This window comes from Ovis canadensis, chromosome 15 (genome assembly GCF_042477335.2).
Source record: "Ovis canadensis isolate MfBH-ARS-UI-01 breed Bighorn chromosome 15, ARS-UI_OviCan_v2, whole genome shotgun sequence".
NCBI lineage: Eukaryota > Metazoa > Chordata > Mammalia > Artiodactyla > Bovidae > Ovis > Ovis canadensis.
The window spans coordinates 80,246,257-80,269,264 of NC_091259.1; positions in this window are offsets into that span (position 1 = coordinate 80,246,257).

The following is a 23,008-nucleotide window of genomic DNA, read 5'->3' on the forward strand; positions in this document are numbered from 1 at the left end:
AGTTCCCAAGGGGAAGGCATGTGCTGCAACATGGGGGTCACGTGGGGAAGCCCCAGGGCCAGTCAGGAGGCAGAAGGAGCAGAAAGAAAATGTAGGTAACAGCCTTCATTATGATTTCCTCAAGAGAGAATAGGCAAGGCAGGGTAGGCAGGTTTGGCAGATTCAGAATTAACTGCTGCTGCTGCCAAGTTGCTTCAGTCGCGTCTGACTCTGTGCAACCCCATAGACGGCAGTCCACCAGGCTCTGCCATCCCTGGGATTCTCCAGGCAAGAACACTGGAATGGTTTACCATTTCCTTCTCCAATGTATGAAAGTGGAAAGTGAAAGTGAAGTTGCTCAGTCCTGTCCGACTCTTCGCGACCTCGTGGACTGCAGCCTAACAGGCTCCTCCATCCATGGGATTTTCCAGGCAAGAGTACTGGAGTGGGTTGCCATTGCCTTCTCCGCAGAATTGACTAGTTTGAATAATTTGAACAGCCTCTCACTACAGAAGTGTGTCCTAGCTGTCTGGCTCCTGGTGCTTGGGTGATTTAGGGCAAGAAGGGTAGGGCCTCTCACTGAACGAGTTCTGTTATAAAAGAAGGCAGTGAGGGTAACAACTCACTAATTCAAAGGCATGCTCCAGGCAAGTCCAAGAATTATCTCTAAGAATGTGCCAATTCAGAGAGGGGCAGTCTCATCCCCTCCTTGGATTCCCTAGGCTCAAATATGTTAAAGCATCATAAATACAGTAGATAAGAAACTATTTTATAACACACACTTGTTGACCTGAAGGAACAAGAAAGGAAGTGGTTACCAGAACCCCAAAACAGAGAATCACATGCAGAGGGACACCCTGAAAAGACCTGCAGCCCAGTCAAAGGATCAATCAATCCATGGTGACTGAGCACAGAAAGTCACCAGGAAGAGAAATAAATACCTAGCCCCTCTCCTCCTTTCCTCTGACTTCCTGTCAGGGCTCCGCCTTGGCCAAATTCAGCTAAAAGCCAGAAGGCAAGGCAGACCGTTGACATGGTCCATACTGGTCTGCCTGCCACAGACAGCAGGATGGAGAAGGGTGGGGAGTGGAACTGGAGGGGCAAAGAGAAGACTTCAGCACACACATGAAAAACACACCCAAATCAGGACTGGAACCACACCAGAAAAAAAACGAGAAAGGCTTCCAATTCAGGGAGAACCTGCAAACAGCCTACCAAAAACACCTAGGTTGAAGACTGCCTAAGGTAAAGCAACCCAAGATGGAAGGAGACATTTCTTTCTTCATTCCAGCCCTTAGCCTCTTCCTTCATCTCAGCAGAAAATGTGGCACACTGCGGGGAGAGGCAGACATGATTTCATCCATCTCTCGACAGGAATCTTCCGTGAGCGCATCCTTCGGGCACTTGAGAATGTTTGAAAGCCACTGTACAAGACTGCTGACCTCACCTCTGTTGCCAGGAAACCTGCTACAGACTCTTGTGCCTGAGCAACCACATCCCTGCTGTCCCCAGATGACCCAGGAGGAAAATGGGCCAAAGCCGATGCCTATGGCTGGAGCAGATGAGCACCTACCAGCACAAGGAGTATAAAGCACAGCTCTGACCCTTAAGAAGTGTTAACAGAAGTGCCCTAGATTGGGCTGCCCTGGTGGCTCAGACGGTAAAGAATCTGCCTGCCAATGTGGGAGATCTGGGTTCGATCCCTGGGTCAGGAAGATCCCCTGGAGAAGGGAATGGCAACCCACCCCAGTATTCTTGCCTGGAAAATTCCATGGACAGAGGAGCCTGGCTGGCTACTGTCCAATGGGTTGCAAAGAGTCAGACATGACTGACTAACTAACATACACAGTACAGAAGATATGAACTTCAACTCTATAGGCAGACTAGAATTTGAACCCAAAACTCATCACCTATTATCAAATCACTTAACTTCACCCAACCTCAGACCTTCTTCTATGAAGTAGACAGGAAAAATACCTACAATATTGATAGAGCACCCAGACTGGGCCAGGGGGTGCTCAGAGCAATGAATGAAATAGTTTCCTTCTCTTTGGAACTTAGGCTGTACAGACAATCAGTTTAGTTCAGTTCAGTTGCTCAATCGTGTCCAACTCTTTGCGACCCAATGAATCAAAGCACACCAGGCCTCCCTGTCCATCACCATCTCCCAGAGTGCACTCAGACTCACGTCCATTGAGTCCGTGATGCCATCCAGTCGTCTCATCATCTGTCGTCCCCTTCTCCTCCTGCTCCCAATACCTCCCAGCATCAGAGTCTTTTCCAATGAGTCAACTTTTCGCATGAGGTGGCCAAAGTACTGGAGCTTCAGCTTTAGCATCATTCCTTCCAAAGAAATCCCAGGGTTGATTTCCTTCAGAATGGACTGGTTGGATCTCCTTGCAGTCCAAGGGACTCTCAAGAGTCTTCTCCAACACCACAGTTCAAAAGCATCAATTCTTTGGTGCTCAGCCTTCTTCACAGTCCAACTCTCACATCCATACATGACTACATGAAAAACAATAGCCTTGACTAGAGGGACCTTAGTCAGCAAAGTAATGTCTTTGCTTTTGAATATACTATCTAGGTTGGTCATAACTTTTCTTCCAAGGAGTAAGCATCTCTTAATTTCATGGCTGCAGTCACCATCTGCAGTGATTTTGGAGCCCAAAAAATTAAAGTCTGACACTGTTTCCACTGTTTCCCCATCTATTTCCCATGAAGTGTTGGGACCGGATGCCATGATCTTCGTTTTCTGAATGTTGAGCTTTAAGCCAACTTTTTCACTCTCCTCTTTCACTTTCATCAAGAGGCTTTTTAGCTCCTCTTCACTTTCTGCCATAAGGGTGGTGTCATCTGCATATCTGAGGTTATTGATATTTCTCCCGGCAACCTTGATTCCAGCTAGTGCTTCTTCCAACCCAGCATTTCTCATGATGTACTCTGCATAGAAGTTAAATAAGCAGGGTGACAATATACAGCCTTGACGTACTCCTTTTCCTATTTGAAACCAGTCTGTTGTTCCATGTCCAGTTCGAACTGTTGCTTCCTGACCTGCATACAGATTTCTCAAGAGGCAGGTTAGGTGGTCTGGTATTCCCATCTCTTTCATATTTTCCACAGTTTATTGTCATCCACACAGTCAAAGGCTTTGGCATAGTCAATAAAGCAGAAATAGATGTTTTTCTGGAACTCTCTTGCTTTTTCAATGATCCAGCGGATGTTGGCAATTTGATCTCTGGTTCCTCTGCCTTTTCTAAAACCAGCTTGAACATCAGGGAGTTCACGGTTCACGTATTGCTGAAGCCTGGCTTGGAGAATTTTGAGCATTACTTTACTACCGTGTGAGATGAGTGCAATTGTGCAGTAGTTTGAGCATTCTTTGGCATTGCCTTTCTTTGGGATTGGAATGAAAACTGACCTTTTCTAGTCCTGTGGCCACTGCTGAGTTTTCCAAATTGGCTGGCATATTGAGTGCAGCACTTTCACAGCATCATCTTTCAGGATTTGAAACAGCTCAACTGGAATTCCATCACCTCCACTAGCTTTGTTCATAGTGATGCTTTCTAAGGCCCACTTGACTTCACATTCCAAGATGTCTGGCTCTAGATTAGTGATCACATCATCATGATTATCTTGGTCGTGAAGATCTTTTTTGTACAGTTCTTCCGTGTATTCTTGCCACCTCTTCTTAATATCTTCTGCTTCTGTTAGGTCCAGACCATTTCTGTCCTTTATTGAGCCCGTCTTTGCATGAAATGTTCCCTTGGTATCTCTAATTTTTTTGAAGAGATCTCTAGTCTTTCCCATTCTGTGTTATTAGGTGCCCAATATGCTACTGGAGATCAGTGGAGAAATAACTCCAGAAAGAATGAAGGGATGGAGCCAAAGCAAAACCAATACCCAGCTGTGGACGTGACTGGTGATAGAAGCAAGATCTGATGCTGTAAACGGCAATATTGCATAGGAACCTGGAATGTCAGGTCCATGAATCAAGGCAAATTGGAAGTGGTCAAACAAGAGATGGCAAGGGTGAACGTCAACATTCTAGGAATCAGTGAACTAAAATGGACTGGAATGGGTGAATTTAACTCAGATGACCATTATATCTACTACTGTAGGCAGGAATCCCTCAGAAGAAATGGAGTAGCCATCATGGTCAACAAAAGAGTCAGAAATGCAGTACTTGGATGCAATCTCAAAAACGACAGAATGATTTCTGTCCATCTCCAAGGCAAACCATTCAATATCACAGTTAACCCAAGTCTATGCCCCAACCAGTAACGCTGAAGAAACTGAAGTTGAACGGTTTTATGAAGAACTACAAGATCTTTTAGAACTAACACCCAAAAAAGATGTCCTTTTCATTATAGGGGACTGGAATGCAAAAGTAGGAAGTCAAGAAACACCTGGAGTAACAGGCAAATTTGGCCTTGGAATGCAGAATGAAGCAGGGCAAAGACTAATAGAGTTTTGCCAAGAAAATGCACTGGTCATAGCAAACACCCTCTTCCAGCAACACAAGAGAAGACTCTACGCATGGACATCACCAGATGGTCAACATCGAAATCAGATTGATTATATTCTTTGCAGCCAAAGATGGAGAAGCTCTATACAGTTAACAAAAACCAGACTGGGAGCTGACTGTAGCTCAGATCATGAACTCCTTATTACCAAATTCAGACTCAAATTGAAGAAAGTAGGGAAAACCACTAGACCATTCAGGTATGACCTAAATCAAATCCCTTATGACTATAAAGTGGAAGTGAGAAATAGATTTAAGGGCCTAGATCTGATAGATAGAGTGCCTGATGAACTATGGAATGAGGTTCATGACATTGTACAGGAGACAGGGGTCAAGACCATCCCCATGGAAAAGAAAGGCAAAAAAGCAAAATGGCTGTCTGGGGAGGCCTTACAAATAGCTGTGAAAAGAAGAGAGGCGAAAAGCAAAGGAGAAAGGGAAAGATATAAGCATCTGAATGCAGAGTTCCAAAGAATAGCAAGAAGAGATAAGAAAGCCTTCTTCAGCGATCAATGCAAAGAAATCGAGGAAAACAACAGAATGGGAAAGACTAAGAGACAATAACTACATAAATTAACAGATGTGTCCTGGATTGTCAGGGAGTGATGAGTATAGAAAAGAAAGATAAACAACGTAGATTTATAGAATGAAGAGTGGTAAGGAGTACTGTCAGGGTTTCCAGACAAGGATTCTTTGAGGAGGTGCGATTTAAGCACAGACTTGAACGAAGTGAAGGAATAAATCCTGCAAACATCTGGGGAAGCAGTCTTCCAGGAAAAGAGAACTAAATACAAACATCCTGAGATGGGAACATGCTTGGTATTTGGGGAGTGTTGCCACAGTGAATAAGGGGGAGAGTGGTAGGAAATGAAGTCAGAAAGTGAACCACGGGCCAGGGTTTTACTTAAAGTGGGACCAGGGACAAGAACGGAGAAATGACATGATCAGACCTATGTTTCAGGAAGGTATCGCTGGCTGCTGTGTGGACGATGGACATGGGGGCAAGGAGAGCTGAGAGAGCACTTGGGAGGCTCCTTATATAGGTAAAGCACTGAACACTAGAGGTGATACAACAAATTTTCAATAAACAGGACCTTTAAAAGTCCAGTGAGGCAAAGCAGCATGAAGAATTTTCATCACGTCTCCTCCTTCATTTCTTGTTGCTCACATCAGGGCTGAATCCAGGGCCAAATAAAACCACTGGTCCCATCCACTAACATTTTATTCAACACTTAAAAAGTTCTAAAATTCTACTCATCATCAGCTTCCCAAACTCCCTTTTTTTAAGGCAAGATTTTTCTAAGCCTGTGGCTCAGGCACTTACATCCTGGTGCTCTATGGCATTTAAAAAAAAAAAAAAACCTTTATTTTAAAATGGTATCAACTTAAAATGATCCTAGCTAATCAAGAAGATATTTGAGAGTTTCAAGAGGTGTCCATCTCACTAGTTTAAGCAAATATCAGTCCCACATCCCAGTGCCTGAAAAACATAGTAGGTAATAAATAATCTGTTGAAGAATGAATGAATAAGTAAATAATCTTAGAGTAAACTGCACTGTGGAGACAAAGAGCCTAAAGAAAGATTATTAATGTGTTGCTTTGGGGCTGTTTATCCAACAATTAGTAGAGAGTCTCTTCATGATGCTTTATTTCTAGATTTCAGGAAATCAAAGCGATACCACAGGCTATAAGACCAAAACTTGGCAATACACCTTTTAAATGAATTTTAATTAATCATAGTTTCATGGATGGAGATAATTATCCAGCAAGAATACGAGGTACAGTAATACCTACACAAGGTCAAGGTCTAGGTTATACCAGATGCTCAATAAGTATCTGCCATCTTATTCAAAAAGCATATGGACAGAATTTGTTTAAAAGGATGCTTGTGTCATTTTCCTCAAGTTCCAATAAATTCAACTCCTATGCAATTCCCTGCATGTAGAAAAGCCAGTGACTTCTGCTTCACCTAAAACCATTTTAGGAATGTGGTGGGCAAGTAAAACAAGGTTCCTTACCCATACTTGGTTCAGTTCAGTTCAGTCGCACAGTCGTGTCCGACTCTTAGCGACCCCGTGGTCTGCAGCACGCCAGGCTTCCCTGTGCAACACCAACTCCCAGATCTTACTCAAACTCATGTCCATTGAGTCAATGATGCCATTCCACCATCTCATCCTCTGTTGTTCCCTTCTCCTACCACCTTCGATCTTTCCCAGCATCAGGATGGTTTCCAATGAGTCAGTTCTTTGCATCAGGTGGCCAAAGTACTGGAGTTTTAGCTTCAGCATCAGTCCTTCCAATGAATATTCAAGACTGACTTCCTTTAGGATTGACTGGTTGGTTCTCCTTGCAGTTCAAGGGACTCCCAGGAGTCTTCTCCAAAACCACAGTTCAAAAGTATTAATTCTTTGGAGCTCAGTTTTCTTTATAGTCCAACTCTCACATCCATATATGACCACTGGAAAAACCATAGCTTTGACTAGACAGACCTTTATTGGCAAAGTACTGTCTCTGCTTTTTAATCTGCTGTCTAGTTTGGTCATAGCTTTTCTTCCAAGGAGCAAGTCTCTTTTAATTTCATGCCTGCAGTAACCATCTGCAGTGATTCTGGGGCCAAAAAAAATAAAGTCTCTCACTGTTTCCATTGTTTCTCAATTTATTTGCCATGGAGTGATGGGATCAGATGCCATGATCTTAGTTTTTTGAATGTTGAATTTTAAGCCAGTTTTTTCACTCTCCTCTTTCATTTTCATCAAGAGGCTCTTTAGTTCTTCTTCACTTGCTGCCATAAGGGTGGTGTCATCTGCATATCTGAGGTGATTGATATTTCTCCTGGCACTCTTGATTTCAGCCTGTGCTTCTAGCCCAGCATTTCTCATGATGTACTCTGCATATAAGTTAAATAAGCGGGGTGACAATATACAGCCTTGATGTATTCCTTTCCTGATTTTGAACCAGTCCATTGTTCCATGTCCAGTTCTAACTATTGCTTCTTGACCTGAATACAGATTTCTCAGGAGAAAAGTCAGGTCTGGTATTCTCCTCGCTTGAAGAATGTTCCACAGTTTGTTGTGATCCACACAGTCAAAGGCTTTGGCATAGTCAATAAAGCAGAAATAGATGTTTTTCTGGAACTCTCTTGCTTTTTCAATGATCCAATAGATGTTGGCAATTTGATCCCTGATTCCTCTGCCTTTTTTAAATCCAGCTTGAACATCTGGAAATTCACAGTTCATGTACTGTTGAAGCCTGGCTTGGAGAATTTTGAGCATTACTTTACTACCGTGTGAGATGAGTGCAATTGTGCAGTAGTTTGAGCATTCTTTGGCATTGCCTTTCTTTGGGATTGGAATGAAAACTGATCTTTTCCAGTCCTGTGGCCACTGCTGAGTTTTCCAAATTTGCTGGCATATTGAGTGCAGCACTTTCACAGCATCATCTTTCAGGATTTGAAATAGCTCAACTGGAATTCCATCACCTCCACTAGCTTTGTTCATAGTGATGCTTCCCAAGATCCTCTTCACTTTGCATTCCAGGATGTCTGGCTCTAGGTGAGTGATCACACCATCATGATTATCTGGGTCATGAAGGCCTTTTTTGTACAGTTCTTCTGTGTATTCTTGCCACCTCTTCTTAATATCTTCTGCTTCTTTTAGGTCCATACCATTTCTGTCCTTTATCGAGCCCATCTTTGCATGAAATGTTCCCTTGGTATCTCTCATTTTCTTGAAGAGATCTCTAGCCTTGCCCATTCTATTTTTTCCCTCTATTTCTTTGCAATGATCACTGAGGAAGGCTTTCTTATCCCTCCTTGCTATTCTTTGGAATGTAATTCAAATGGGTTTATCTTTCCTTTTCTCTTTTGCCTTTTGCATCTCTTCTTTTCACAGCTATTTGTAAGGCCTCCTCAGACAGCCATTTTGCTTTTTTGCATTTCTTTTTCTTGGAGATGGTCTTGATCCCTGCCTCCTGTACAGTGTCACGAACCTCCATCCACAGTTCATCAGGCACGCTGTCTATCAGATCTAGTTCCTTAAATCTATTTCTCACTTCCACTGTATAACTGTAAGGGATTTGATTTAGGTCATACCTGAAGGGTCTAGTGGTTTTCCCTACTTCCCTCAATTTAAATCTGAATTTGGCAGTAAGGAGTTCTTGATCTGAGCCACAGTCAGCTCCCAGTGATATTTTTGCTGACTATATAGAGCTTCTCCATCTTTGGCTGCAAAGAAATATAATCAACCTGATTTCAGTATTGACCATCAGGTGGTATCCACGTGTAGAGTCTTCTCTTGTGTTGTTTGAAGAGGGTGTCGGCTATGACCAGTGCGTTCTCTTGGCAAAACTCTGTTAGCCTTTGCCCTGCTTCATTTTGTACTCCAAGGCCAAATTTGCCTGTTACTCCCGGTATCTCTTCACTTCCTACTTTTGCATTCCAGTCCCCTATAATGAAAAGGATATCTTTTGGGGGTGTTAGTTCTAAAAGGTCTTGTAGGTCTTCATAGAACCATTCAACTTCAGCTTCTTCAGCATTACTGTTCAGGGCACAGATTTGGATTACTGTGATAATGAGTGGTTTGCCTTGAAAACGAACAGAGATCATTCTGTCATTTTTGAGATTGCATCCAAGTACTGCATTTTGGACTCTTTTGTTGAGTATGATGGCTACTCCATTTCTTCTAAGGGATTCTTGCCCACAGTAGTAGATATAATGGTCATCTGGTCATATCTACAGTAGTAGATATAATGATCACAGTAATAGATATAATGGTCATCATACCTTGTTCACCAGGAGTCAATTCAAAAGGTTAATCGTGAGTACATTGGCAAGCCAAGGAATTCAACAATGCCCAACGGAAAAGCCTCGTGGAGTCATTCTTATTACTCTTAATGAAGGCAGTCAATTCCAGCTCTCTCTTCCCATCACAGAGGAATGAACAAGGATTGATGAGACAGTAGCTCTACAGAACTCTTAACCATAAAGCAACAGGCTAAAATGGAACAGATATTTTTAGATACATCTGTCTTTGAGAGATATCACATTTCCCACTTTTTTCATCTGAAACCAGATTAACTGCCTGGGATTAGGTAAGCAGGGAGTTCCAGGACATCAAGGCAGTTCCAATTTACATAACTTCCTTGACCCTATGGCTCTGCCCTCCACTGTCAACCATCTTAAGAAGAGAAGAGAATGCCTTCCCCAGTCTCCAACCAGTGGAAAATGAAAAAAAATCTGACTTTCACCCCATATCATTTTCATATTTCATCTTCATTATCACCACCAAAAGTACAGAAATCATTATCTTTATGATGATGAACATCCAATTAGCATTTCCCATATAAATTTCATATTATAAAGGAGCTTGTAATGGATAATGCAAATTGCTAATAGCCTTTTTCTCCTGAGCTGAAAAATTGAGGTGCTTAACAAAATGAAATTAAATCTGAGCCATTTTCAAACAAGTCAAGAACTTTAATTACTTGATGGCAAAAGAGAAGGAGAGACAAACTAAATTTTTAAATAGTCATATTTTAAAGCAGTTTCCCTTTCCACCACACTGCTCAATCTATCCCTCTGTATAGCTAAATGCTTGTCTTGTTGTGCTCAATAGGTTTTAAGCTATTGTGAAGATTGTTAAATATGATTTTTTTCATTAGCAGTACTATTCAGTAAGTTGGAAACTTATTCCAAATAAGCATTGTTTGCTTGATGACATTTTAATGGGTTTCCATCCACCATAGTTCCTCAAAAGACAGATCTCATAAGTGACACCATGCCCCCCTCTAATTAGAACGTGTTGGTTTAAGCAACAACAGAGGACACTGTGATTTAATGAAGCAGAATCCTAGCATTATCCAGTCAGATCAAGCTGGCCTATGTGTTAGGCAACATGACAGTGGCTGAACATCCGTGCTCTGAAGCCACAAACCTAGACTCAAAACTTGGCATCACCACTGAGCTCTGTTAATTAATCTCCCTGAAGTGAAACGAAAGCAACTTCTGAGAAATACTGTGAGAACTATCCACACACACACACATATATATTTCTATATGTATGAAACACTTAGAACAATGGCTGAAAAATAATGTGCTCAATAAACAGTAGAGAGAAAAGGAAACTTAATTCTGACTTAAAAATTATGAATAAACTATCTACCCATCCAATAAATATGCACTGAGTTCAATATGTACCAGACACTTGAGATGTATCAGAGAAGAAAAAAGACTTACCAAAAAAATCTCTGGGGAAATACACAATAAATAAAATAAACAGGTGAATCATGTAGTAAGTATCCCTCAAAAGAAATAAAAATAGAACCAGGTAAGGGAGATTGGGAAGAGGATAGATGGAGATGGTTTGCTAGTTGCAATTTTAAAATATGGTAGCCAGATTTAGTTAGGGCAATTTTAAATCAGGTGACCAGAAATAGTTCTAAACAGAACTCTAGATTTTGAAGGTAGAACCAAAAAATTTACTGAAGGACTGAGCGTGGGATGTGCGAGAAAGATAAAGTGTTAAGGATGACTCCCAAGATTTTGGCCTGACCGATGGCAAGGATTGAGTTGCCACCAGCTGAGATGGTAAGGACTGAATGCATATTGCCAATCCGATGGTGAGTGTCTATGCATATGGATATGAGATGTGAGAGAAAGAAGAGTTAAGAATGATTCAAAGTTTTGGGCCTGAGCAACTGCGAGGATGGAGGCGCCACCGAGATGGGAAAGACTAGAAGTGGTACCAGTTGAATGGTGAGTGTATGTGTGTGCTATACCACTTTCCAAGCATCCAGAGACAGCAACTGCCTTAATAAGATGTTAGGGAAACTTCCAGATCTTCCATTCTATGATGTTTTTATTTGGCTCCAAGGAATGTCTCATTTTATTACATTAGTAAAGGTGTGGTTTCACAAAACTCCCTACTTCTGCTTTATAATGAAGGAAGTTAAAAAGGTAGGGGGCATATATGCATTAAAAATAGTCAAATATATACAGGTATCTAAAAATGTGCGTGTATTACTAACTGGTTATTGGAAGTAGTAAGCATTCAATACTTTTTTTTTTAACAAGTATGACCACATGATATGAACAATGAGCAGACATTAGCAGAGGGCCGTGAATGGTGCTGTGCGGAGGCAATATGGTACGGCAGAAGCTACACCCCATGGGAGTCAGGGTGCAGCCATCCTGCTTCACATGAGACTCTCCTGGTCTAGTACTGAAAGTTCCATGGCCCACAGAACTCCCCTGTGCTGAGCTTAGTCACTCAGTCATGTCCAACTCTTTGCAACCTCATGGACTGTGGCCCACCAGGCTCCTCTGTCCATGGGAATTCTCCAGGCAAGTGTACTAGAGTGGGTTGTCATGCCCTCCTCGAGGGGATCTTCCCAACCCAGGGATCAAACCCAGGTCTCCCACATGGCAGGCAGATTCTTTACCAGCTGAGCCACCAAGGAAGCCCACAGAACCTCCCAACTCCAGGCAAACCAGGACAGCTAGTCATCCTAGCATGGGATGTCAAGTATGTAATGTCTATTTGACGTTCAAGTGTTGATGTCAAGTACAGATGAATACATGAAACTGTTGTTAAAGAGTGAGGAGAAATAAATTTGGTTGTTGCCAACATAAAAAAAAATGGTATTTAAAAAAATGAAAATGTATCATATTGCTATGAGATTTTACAGTCAGTAAAAAGTATTCTCCAGTACAGATTTGTTCACTACATCCTGAATGCCAAGTCCTAGGAATTCAGGTAATAACAGTTCAAGCCCTTTCAACAGCCACAGGCAAATAACCAGCCAGTTCTAGTGCATTTTGAGGTGTACTGCATCAGTGGTGGTCCCAGCAGGAGCAAGATGATAGTGCAAAGGCTCTGAAGAATGAATAGGAGCTTTAAAGGCAGATGAAGTGGTAGAGAGAGGGGAAGTGAATTCAGAGCAAAAAATACAGTACCTATGATAACATGGAGGAGTGAACCAGCATGAAAGGTTTCAGAAAACTCAAGTTTGATGGTTCAGGCTCATGAAGTGAAAAGACAGAAGCGGTAAGAAATGAGGTAAAAATGCCCCATTTATCATCAACAGGTAGGCACTTGAATTTCAGCACAACCAGAAACACAGGGCACACTGACCAGAAAGATGGCTATTTTCAAAGACCTACTATAAGTAAATGCAGCATGGTGTTGCTGTTCAAACTTCACAACTCACTAAAAATATAAATGTGGGAGAGTAGTTTCCTTTATTTTTAGTTCTTTCACCTAAAAACAGAGATAACAATAATCATGAAATATTTGGCCAAGTTTCTTCATGGATGCACAGGGGTAAACAAACTGACAGATTTACAAGGATAACAACTTTTTCGTAACAATGTTGACTTTATCATTCTAAACAATGCCTAAAATCAACTATGCCCAACAGAGAAAGGAAAGTCATAACACAAGTGCATTTGTGGAAGTAAGGGCAGATGGAGGCCCACATGAGTTCTGTCATCCACAGTCTGGGTGACATAAATCTGTAACATTTTAGAACTAGAAGAACACATGAATTATGAGTTTGGCGGTTTTTTAACTTACTTTAGCAACAGAACCCTTTTGTCATACAGAATCCTATAGATAATCTCAATTTATAAGTTTACTAAAAATGGAACTGTCCCAAGTGAGTCCTGGACTGGGGGGAAGGGAAGATAGTTCTTTCCATTCAACTTCCCTAAGGCTCTCCTCACAGGCCACTAAGACATAACCCAGAAACCTGGAGCTCCACAGAACGGTTTTAAGACAACTGCTATAGATAATCTAACACAATCCCCTCGTTCTATAAGACCGACAGCCAAGAGCAGACTGTCATTTACCCAGAGTCACAGAGTTCATCAGCCTCTGCTGAGCCATATTAGTTCCCCATGGCACCATTCCTAAGGCCAAACATCAGAATTCTTATCCAAGGAAAACAGGCTCCCATTACTACCCCATTTCCCTCCTCCCTACTCTTCCCCCAGTCCCAAGCCTTAACACAGGTTCCTTGAAAAAAAAAAAAAAAGGCAAAGAAGAAAGCCAGATAAATGAACTCTGTAACACTACATTTTTAGGAAATCTACTTCCCAACAGATCTCAGCTGTGAGCATAGAAAATTAGCAGGAACACAACAGAACAAGACCGACTGGTTTACACTTTATTCATTGTTCCACGGAGCCAGAGACTGTTCATTCATACTCATTAAGCACAATCAATATTCTATAATGGAAGCATCAGTTGCTATATTCCTGACATAAACAACCACACAGTAAGTCCAAATTAAGAACAAGCTTGGTTTCCAGACTCAGGCTTGAAACTCACTGCTCAAGAGTTCATTCCCCTAGAAAACAGTCACAACATTATGAGTGTCACTTTATACAATCACATTTACAATGCTCCCTTATCCTTGCCCCCTTACTCTCTTCCTGAAATTTAACACATGTCCATTTTTTCTCTCTTTAAGCATGATTAAAAATTGTATTCTGTTCTCTTTTTCCTTTAAGATTTTAGCTAATGTAAGTTAAAAGTTGCTTTACCTATAAACATCATTCAAGAGTTTGACTACCTCGTGCCTTTCAAAATAAATCCAAAGAACCCTAGGAGCTGGTGGTGGTGCTCAGTCGTGTCCGACTCTGCGGGACCCCAGGGTTGTCGCCCACAGGCTCCTCTGTCCATGGGATTCTCCCCGCAAGAATACAGGAGTGGGTTGCCATTCCCTTCTCCAGCGGATCTTCCCAAACCAGGGATTGAACCTGCATCTCTTGCATCTCCTGCATTGGCAAGTGAATGTTTTTACCACTGAGCCACCTGGGAAGCCAAAGAACTTTAGGACTTACAGCTAAAAGAGGATTGGCCACATAACTTTAATTACTCTCTCTCTCTCTCCAGACTCTCAAAATTGTAGTATAAGGACCAAAAAAATATAAATTCATAGTGGCAAAGAGAATAAGATAGATAGCAGTAAACATAATAGTGTGATCCATTTCTAGAGGACAGAAAAAGGAAGAGAATGGAAAGTGAGAAGGGGAAGAGGTCACAGCTTAAGCGCAGGCAAAAGGAAAAGTGAAGGTTGAAAGGGCTTATTTTTCGCTGAAGCTCAGAGAGGCTCAGTCAGGGCTGAGAGTTGCAGATACAAGTGATGTTAGCAAAGGGTTGCGGGCCTGAAAACAGGGAGACTGGCTAAATGTCAGTATTTAGAATAGTCTCCCTAACACACACAGACACACACACATACACACCCCTGCAAAGCAGATTTGCATTTTCGTATTGAAAAGGCACACTGAGTACACATCATAGTAAATGACAAAAGACCTACGTCATGGCACAGTCATGTGAAATTTCAAAACATCAGTCACGAAGAGATGACCCTACAAGTTTCCAGAAAGAAATGTGTCACTTGGAGAGGAGTGAAAATCAGGAAGGCACTGAACTTTTCAATAGCACAACAGACTGCTAGATGACAAGACACATTTAAGACCCTCAAGGTACAACACTGGGTCAAAAATTGATTTTTATGTGCAGTAAAACAATTTAAGTATAAAAGTAGATACAGAATTATATGAACAGGCAACAATTAAGGGAACAGTGCTTCTGTAATCCTTTCCTGAAGAATCTCTCATGGACCAAATGACTAGAAATAAATCCAAAGTCTAAAGGTGAACATAAATTTGTATTTACCTGTAAAACTAAGATTAAATGATGTTTATACAGGAGACGATATAATGGATATATCCCCTTACAAAATAGACATAGTACAACTATCAAAAACTAGCACAGGAGGGAGAGAGAGTGTCTGAAAAGGAGATTAAATTCACTTATTGTCTTATAGATATTAACGAGAATTAAAAAAATACTACTTCAAATTAGGGGCTTCTCAGACGGCGCTAGTGGTAAAGACCCCGCCTGCCAATGCAGGAGACCCAGGAGATGCCAGTTCAACCCCTGGGTCGGGAAGATCCCCTGGAGGAGGGCATGGCAACCCACTCCAGTATTCTGGCCTGGAGAATCTCATGGACAGAGGAGCCTGGAGGGCTACGGTCTGTGGGGTCACACAGAGTGGACATGACTTAAGTGACGCAGCACTCCCACATGAACTTCAAATTAGATGCTTGATATAAAGAGGGAGTGGAAACAAAAGTTTGCCAGCTGATTTCAACACTGCTTATACTTGGAAACAAACAAGAAATAGGCCAAAGATAAGGAGACTAAGACCACAAAAATGTCTTTGAGTAAAGGTTCCCATTCAAACAAAAGTACAAATCTCCCAAAATAAATGAAAAAGCATACCCCCAAAAAAGAGACAAAAGAGATCAAGTAAATAAAGTATATAATTAATCACTTTATATGTGTGTCTACTTGTTTATGTACTTACATATATGCTTACATGAAAAATTTTTTTAAGTTAAAAATTTTAAGTAAATATACTTTTTAAAAAATTATTTACAGAGTTGAGAAGGAACAGACTGGAAGAGATAAGGTTTGAAGCTAGAATTCTTAGAAAATATCTTGTGCTATATATCATATATTAGAATAGTGTAAAAATTTTACATAATTATAAAAATAAAATTAAACTAAGAGCAATTCCTAAACTTTAATTAAATAAGTTAGCCTAACTATACATGATTAGTGGTATACTTACCAAAAAACAATAAGTGACTTTATAGTAACTTGGCTGTACAGTCCTAGTAGAAACACACAAAAATAATTTTTAAAACTATTTTCAGTCTTCCTGTCATTGATGGTAGTTGTGGTACCGTTACTCTGAGGCTGATTTCTGCATAGTGCAGGATAAAACAAATAAGTTATTGTTGTTACTGAGCATCAGGATTTGCACACTGGAGGATAACATACAGATGTAAGAATAATGAGATTCAGCAAATACCCTGCAATCCTAAATTTGAATTAAAAGAATCAATATATGACTATGAAATACTTTTTCGTTGAAAATTAAAAATATATACTCCTTGTCAGTTTTCATTCCAATCCCAAAGAAATCAATGCCAAAGAATGCTCAAACTACTGCACAATTGCACTCATCTCACATGCTAGTAAAGTAATGCTCAAAATTCTCCAAGCCAGGCTTCAGCAATACGTGAACCGTGAACTTCCTAATGTTCAAGCTGGTTTTAGAAAAGGCAGAGGAACCAGAGATCAAATTGCCAACATCTGCTGGATCATCGAAAAAGCAAAAGAGTTCCAGAAAAACATCTATTTCTGCTTTCTTGACTATGCCAAGCCTTTGACTGTGTGGATCACAATAAACTGTGGAAAATTCTGAAAGAGGTGGGAATACCAGACCACCTGACCTGCCTCTTGAGAAACCTATATGCAGGTCAGGAAGCAACAGTTAGAACTGGACATGGAACAACAGACTGGTTCCAAATAGGAAAAGGAGTATGTCAAGGCTGTATATTGTCACCCTGCTTATTTAACTTCTATGCAGAGTACATCATGAGAAATGCTGGACTGGAAGAAATGCTGGACTGGAAGAAACACAAGCTGGAATCAAGATTGCCAGGAGAAATATCAATAACCTCAGATATGCAGATGACACCACCCTTATGGCAGAAAGTGAAGAGGAACTAAAGAGCCTCTTGATAAAAGTGAAAGAGGAGAGTGAAAAAGTTGGCCTAAAGCTCAACATTCAGAAAACGAAGATCATGGCATCTGGTCCCATCACTTCATGGGAAATAAATGGTGAAACAGTGTAAACAGGGTCAGACTTTATTTTGGGGGTCTCCAAAATCACTGCAGATGGTGACTGCAGCCATGAAATTAAAAGACGCTTACTCCTTGGAAGAAAAGTTATGACCAACCTAGATAGCATATTCAAAAGCAGAGACATTACTTTGCTAAGGTCCGTCTAGTCAAGGCTTGATTCCAGGGCTATGGTTTTCCCTGTGGTCATGTATGGATGTAAGAGTTGGACTGTGAAGAAAGCTGAGTGCCAAAGAATTGATGCTTTTGAACTGTGGTGTTGGAGAAGACTCTTGAGAGTCCCTTGGACTGCAAGGAGATCCAACCAGTCCATTCTGAAGGAGATCAACCCTGGGATTCCTTTGGAAGGAATGATGCTAAAGCTGAAGCTCCAGTCCTTTGGCCACCTCATGCGAAGAGTTGACTCCTTGGAAAAGACTCTGATGCTGGGAGTGATTGGGGGCAGGAGGAGAAGGGGACGACCGAGGATGAGATGGCTGGATGGCATCACGGACTCGATGGACGTGAGTCTGAGTGAACTCCGGGAGATGGTGATGGACAGGGAGGCCTGGCGTGCTGCGATTCATGGGGTCGCAAAGAGTCAGACACAACTGAGTGACTGAACTGAACTGAACTGAAAATCACTGCAGATGGTGACTGCAGCCATGAAATTCAAAGACGGTACTCCTTGGAAGGAAAGTTATGACCAACCTAGATAGCATATTCAAAAGCAGAGACATTACTTTGCCAACAAAGGTCCGTCTAGTCAAGGACATGGTTTTTCCTGTGGTCATGTATGGATGTGATAGTTGGACTGTGAAGAAAACTGAGCGCTGAAGAATTGATGCTTTTGAACTGTGGTGTTCGAGAAGACTCTTGAGAGTCCCTTGGACTGCAAGGAGATCCAACCAGTCCATTCTAAAGAAGATCAGTCCTGGGTGTTCATTGGAAGGAATGATGCTAAAGCTGAACTCTAATACTTTGGCCACCTCATGTGAAGAGTTGACTCATTGGAAAAGACTCTGATGCTGGAAGAGATTGGGAGCAGGAGGAGAAGGGGACAACAGAGGATGAGATGGCTGGATGGCATCACTGACTCGATGGACGTGAGTCTGAGTGAACTCCGGGAGATGGTGATGGACAGGCAGGCCTGGCGTGCTGAGATTCATGGGGTCGCAGAGTCAGACACGACTGAGCGACTGAACTAAACTGAACTGAAGCTTCTATAAACGCCTAGAAACAATTAACCCAAGCAGTATTAATAAGCACTCTTAGTATCCACATTGGCTTCCCTGATAGCTCAGCTGGTAAAGAATCTGCCTGCAATGCAGGAGACCCCAGTTCGATTCCTGAGTCGGGAAGATCCGCTGGAGAAGGGATAGGCTACCCACTCCCTATTCTTGGGCTTCCCTTGTGGCTCAGCTGGTAAAGAATCTGCCTGCAGTGTGGGAGACCTGGGTTTGATCCCTGGGTTGGGACGATCCCCTGGAGAAAGGAAACGCTACCCACTCCATCTGGTAGCTCAGTCAGTAAAGAATCTGCCTGCAGTGCAGGAGATGCGAGTTCTATCCCTGGTTCAGGAAGATCCCCTGGAGAAGGAAATGGCAAACCACTCCAGTATCCTTGCCTGGAAAATCCCATTGGCAGAGGATCCTGGAAGGCTGCAGTTCACGGGGTTGCAAAGAGTCAGGCAAGACTGAGCGACTAACACTTCACAGTACCCACACAGAAGCCCCCAAAACTACTTCCACTAAAAAGAAACAGGTGTCCTTGCAGAAATGGCTGAATCTAGATTTAAGGCATAAAACTACTATCTCATCATTGAAAACAAAAATTTCCATGATATGGAAACACGGATTTTGTCATGGACCACGTCAAAAAGGTTACAGAACCAAATGTGAATAAGCTTCCACTGGCCAAAGCTGGACCATCTGAGTATCAACAAAGATACCTGCAATTATCTTAGACACATCATACACATTTAAATGCAAAAGATCATAATTAAACACACAAAATGTTCATAGGTAACTTTCAGAGAATGGAAGGGACCCTAATCATTCTATTGAAAACTGGTAAATAAAAGGAAAATAGTAGGCAGTTATCCTGCCTTTTCCATACAAGTCTGTGAGGAAGTTGTAAAGTTGGAAAAGAAAACCAATACAGAAAGAACAACTTGACTAAGACCAAGAAAGATCCAGTAAAGCTGAGAAACAGAACCAGTGATAGAGTGACCAGCTCAAACTTTTCCCTGGTTTAGTAATGAAAGTTCCACATCTCAGGAAATCCCTGGGTCCTAGGCATTCCAGAACAGTTGCTCACACTACCTACGGAAAAAATCCCAAGGTCAAAATCTCACATGGATACAGAAACTAGGTTATAACAAAACTAGCCTAACACTTGCTTGAAAGCTTAGCTTCTGTCCTTGGAGATACGATTTTGTTCATTTTAAACAGGTTACTGGTACTAAGTTATAATTGGTACATAATGGTCTCTTTTGATCCATAATGATAACAATAGCTTCTAATTCCTGAGAACCTATCTTTTGCCAGGCATAATATAAGCACTTTACGAGGAATTTCTCATTGAGTATTTATGCTAACCATATGAGATTAGTACCACTTTTATTTCCATTTACAGATGAGAAAACTCAAGTTTCCATGGGTTAAGGTCGTTTCCTAACGTGGCCCCTCTCCTAAGTGGCAACCCCTGGATTAGACCATAGGTCAGTCTTGCTCCAAAACCTTTCCTCTTTATCATTACTCCACATTGTCTCTTGCTTATTCTCTCTACCAAGCAAATATTCCAATCAGTGATAAGAATTAGATATAGGATCTTAAAGCAACCCATCTGCTATAAGATCAAGAAATGTTTTGGATAAGCTCAAATACAGAATATATTAATAACTTAAGAGTATTATTCACCTAACTACCAAATCTAGGTCTAGACTAGCCAATATCAATTTAACTTTGCTTTATGGAAGTATCAAAGTAGGGTCTTTATAGCCTATAATTCTAATTGGTGTTTGACTTATAAAAGCCCATGAGATTATATGGGAGCGTGCCAAAGTTTTACTACCATACCAGATAAATAACGCCAAAATTTTAAAACTCCCTGACAGGGAACAAAAAAGGCAACTGACAAGTGAGAATCAGCAGCAAAGTAGTAATAGATTCTCCAAACTCATTCATTGCCATGTCTTAATGGTGACTGGCAAGTCACTGCATTTATGGAGGCAGAGAGGTGAGCAAGGAGACCTCTTTCAAGTTTCTGACTGACAGCCAAGGATCCAGTTTCTTAAAATACAGCCTTTACAGCAATCAACAAAATCTACCCATCGTAAAACTAGAGACCCTCTGCAGTGAGGGAACTCAAACTCTGAGCCTAGGGCTCAGTTGAGGCGCTACTACTACCAGAGTTATAGCTATAGATAAATATGCAGAGAACACAGCCAGGATAAGATTAAAAGAAGCCATTAAAACGAAATTAGGGGGAATCCTAATTTAACAAATATTTAAGTATCCTTTAACAAACATGTGGGAGTCAGAGTATGATACATCGTACACAAAAGAATACAAACGTCAGGCCCAAACAGACCCAATATCTCATCTTACTCTTCCAGTTAGCAGTAATAATTACAATTATTACTATTGCTAGCATGTATTAATTGCTTAGTATATCAAGCTCTGTAATAAGTATCTGACTTATGTTCAAATTAAGGACACACAAGGAAGTGAGACCTGCATTCTAATCAGTCCATCTGACTTTAAAATCTATTCTTCACACCACAAAGACCTTCGAACAGACAGACGCCTGGAGGATCCAGCACTTCCAGAGAGGCTGGATTTCTTCTCTCCCTCCTTCCCACACAGCCCTCATCCTCATCCAATGTACTTACTAGATGTGGGAATTGGGGGAATTGCTATGGACCCTCAACTTCATCTTCAACGGGTGGATAAGCACTTGCCTCTTTGGGCTGTTAAGAGAATTACATGAAACCATAACCCAATAGTGGAGAAGGAAATGGCAGCCCACTCCAGTATTCTTGCCTGGAGAATCCCATGTCCATGGGGTCATAAGAATTGGACACAACTTAGCAACTAAATCACCAGCACCACCCTAGCCCAAGAGAGGCTTATCTCCCCCAATAGAGGCTTATCTCACCGTAGGATTTTCGTTAAGTGTGAGCTCCCATTGTATACAGCTGTGCTAGGTAGTAATGTGAAACTCCAAAATTATAAAACCCAGCCCTTGCCCTTAAAATATTTACAATCTATTTCATGTCATCCATAAAGTGGAGCAACTATTCTAAACTGACTAGTGGTGATTTGATTTCCACCTTAGGGCGATGTTCTGGGCCAGATGATGCCCTGATTTGATTCAATATAACATTTCGTTTGCCCTTAGCGCTTTAGCTTGCACAGTGCCCTCCCTTCAAAGGTTTCCTACCTGTGAAGACGAAAAGATTGTCCAAAATCTTGCTCTAAGACTTAGTTTCAATCAATGGAAATGCAGCAAACTTCCTGCCACAACCATGACCCCCACTAGATACTGTGTGGGCTTTAAAATGCTGATAGCAGAAGTTCCGAATGCAGTACGTGCCCATTCTTGTGAGGACACAGCCACAACCCATTAATTATCAATAATAGTTCAGTTCAGTCGCTCAGTCGTGTCCGACTCTTTGTAACCCCATGAATCAATCGCAGCACGCCAGGCCTCCCTGTCCATCACCAACTCCCGGAGTTCACTCAGACTCACGTCCATCGAGTCAGTGATGCCATCCAGCCATCTCATCCTCTGTCCCCTTCTCCTCCTGTCCCCAATCCCTCCCAGCATCAGAGTCTTTTCCAATGAGTCAACTCTTCGCATGAGGAGGCCAAAGTACTGGAGTTTCAGCTTTAGCATCATTCCTTCCAAAGAAATCCCAGGGCTGATCTCCTTCAGAATGGATTGGTTGGATCTCCTTGCAGTCAATAACAGTTAGAATACCAAAATCATCGTTGCTTTTTTTCATAAATGTGAACATCATCGTTAACAACTAAAATAGTATAACTTTTATTGTTAACTTTCTAATACATCTTGCTGAGTAAGACAAGGGTGGGATTATGACTGGCGCACTGGAAATTATTCACATGACAATATTCCAACTTAAACGTTATGTCAGAAAATTAGTTTGAGAATTACTCATCTTTGGGGCGGGGGGGAATGAAAGGGATATTTATCTTGAACCAGGATATCAAGATATATATAATAGATATGACATCATTTGATATCACTGTGTACTTTTCTAACAGATTCAAATTAACACATAATATTAATAATTTAGTTAACTACACATCCAGGCTACAGATTAGGTTTCAAATACTATTCTCACACTATCTTTCCTCTTTTACCCACTGTGCTTCTGAGTTTTGTTCTCAAACCCGCCGTTAAAGATGATTTAATTATTATATCCACATCACACAAAAAAATGTTTTGGTTCCTGGGAAAAATACCATTACTGAAATGTGCCATCTCCATTTCACCATTCATCCATCCAAGTATTTATGAAGCATCTACCACTTGCCCGCTCCTTCACTAAGCATTCACAAGGTTAAATGAAGGCCCTACTTTTGCAGTCTTGAAAATAAGACCTATTCATCACTATCAATTTATGCATCATGGGCAAAGCAGTAAAGCACAGTGGTTAAAACCTCCAGTCTTGGGCCCAGACAGCTTAGAGCAGGGCTCTGGCCCTGGCACTGCACTGCTTTGTTCCTGGAAGGCAGAGCGGTGATAGCTGTCATTGTACTGGGGACGACTAGACTGG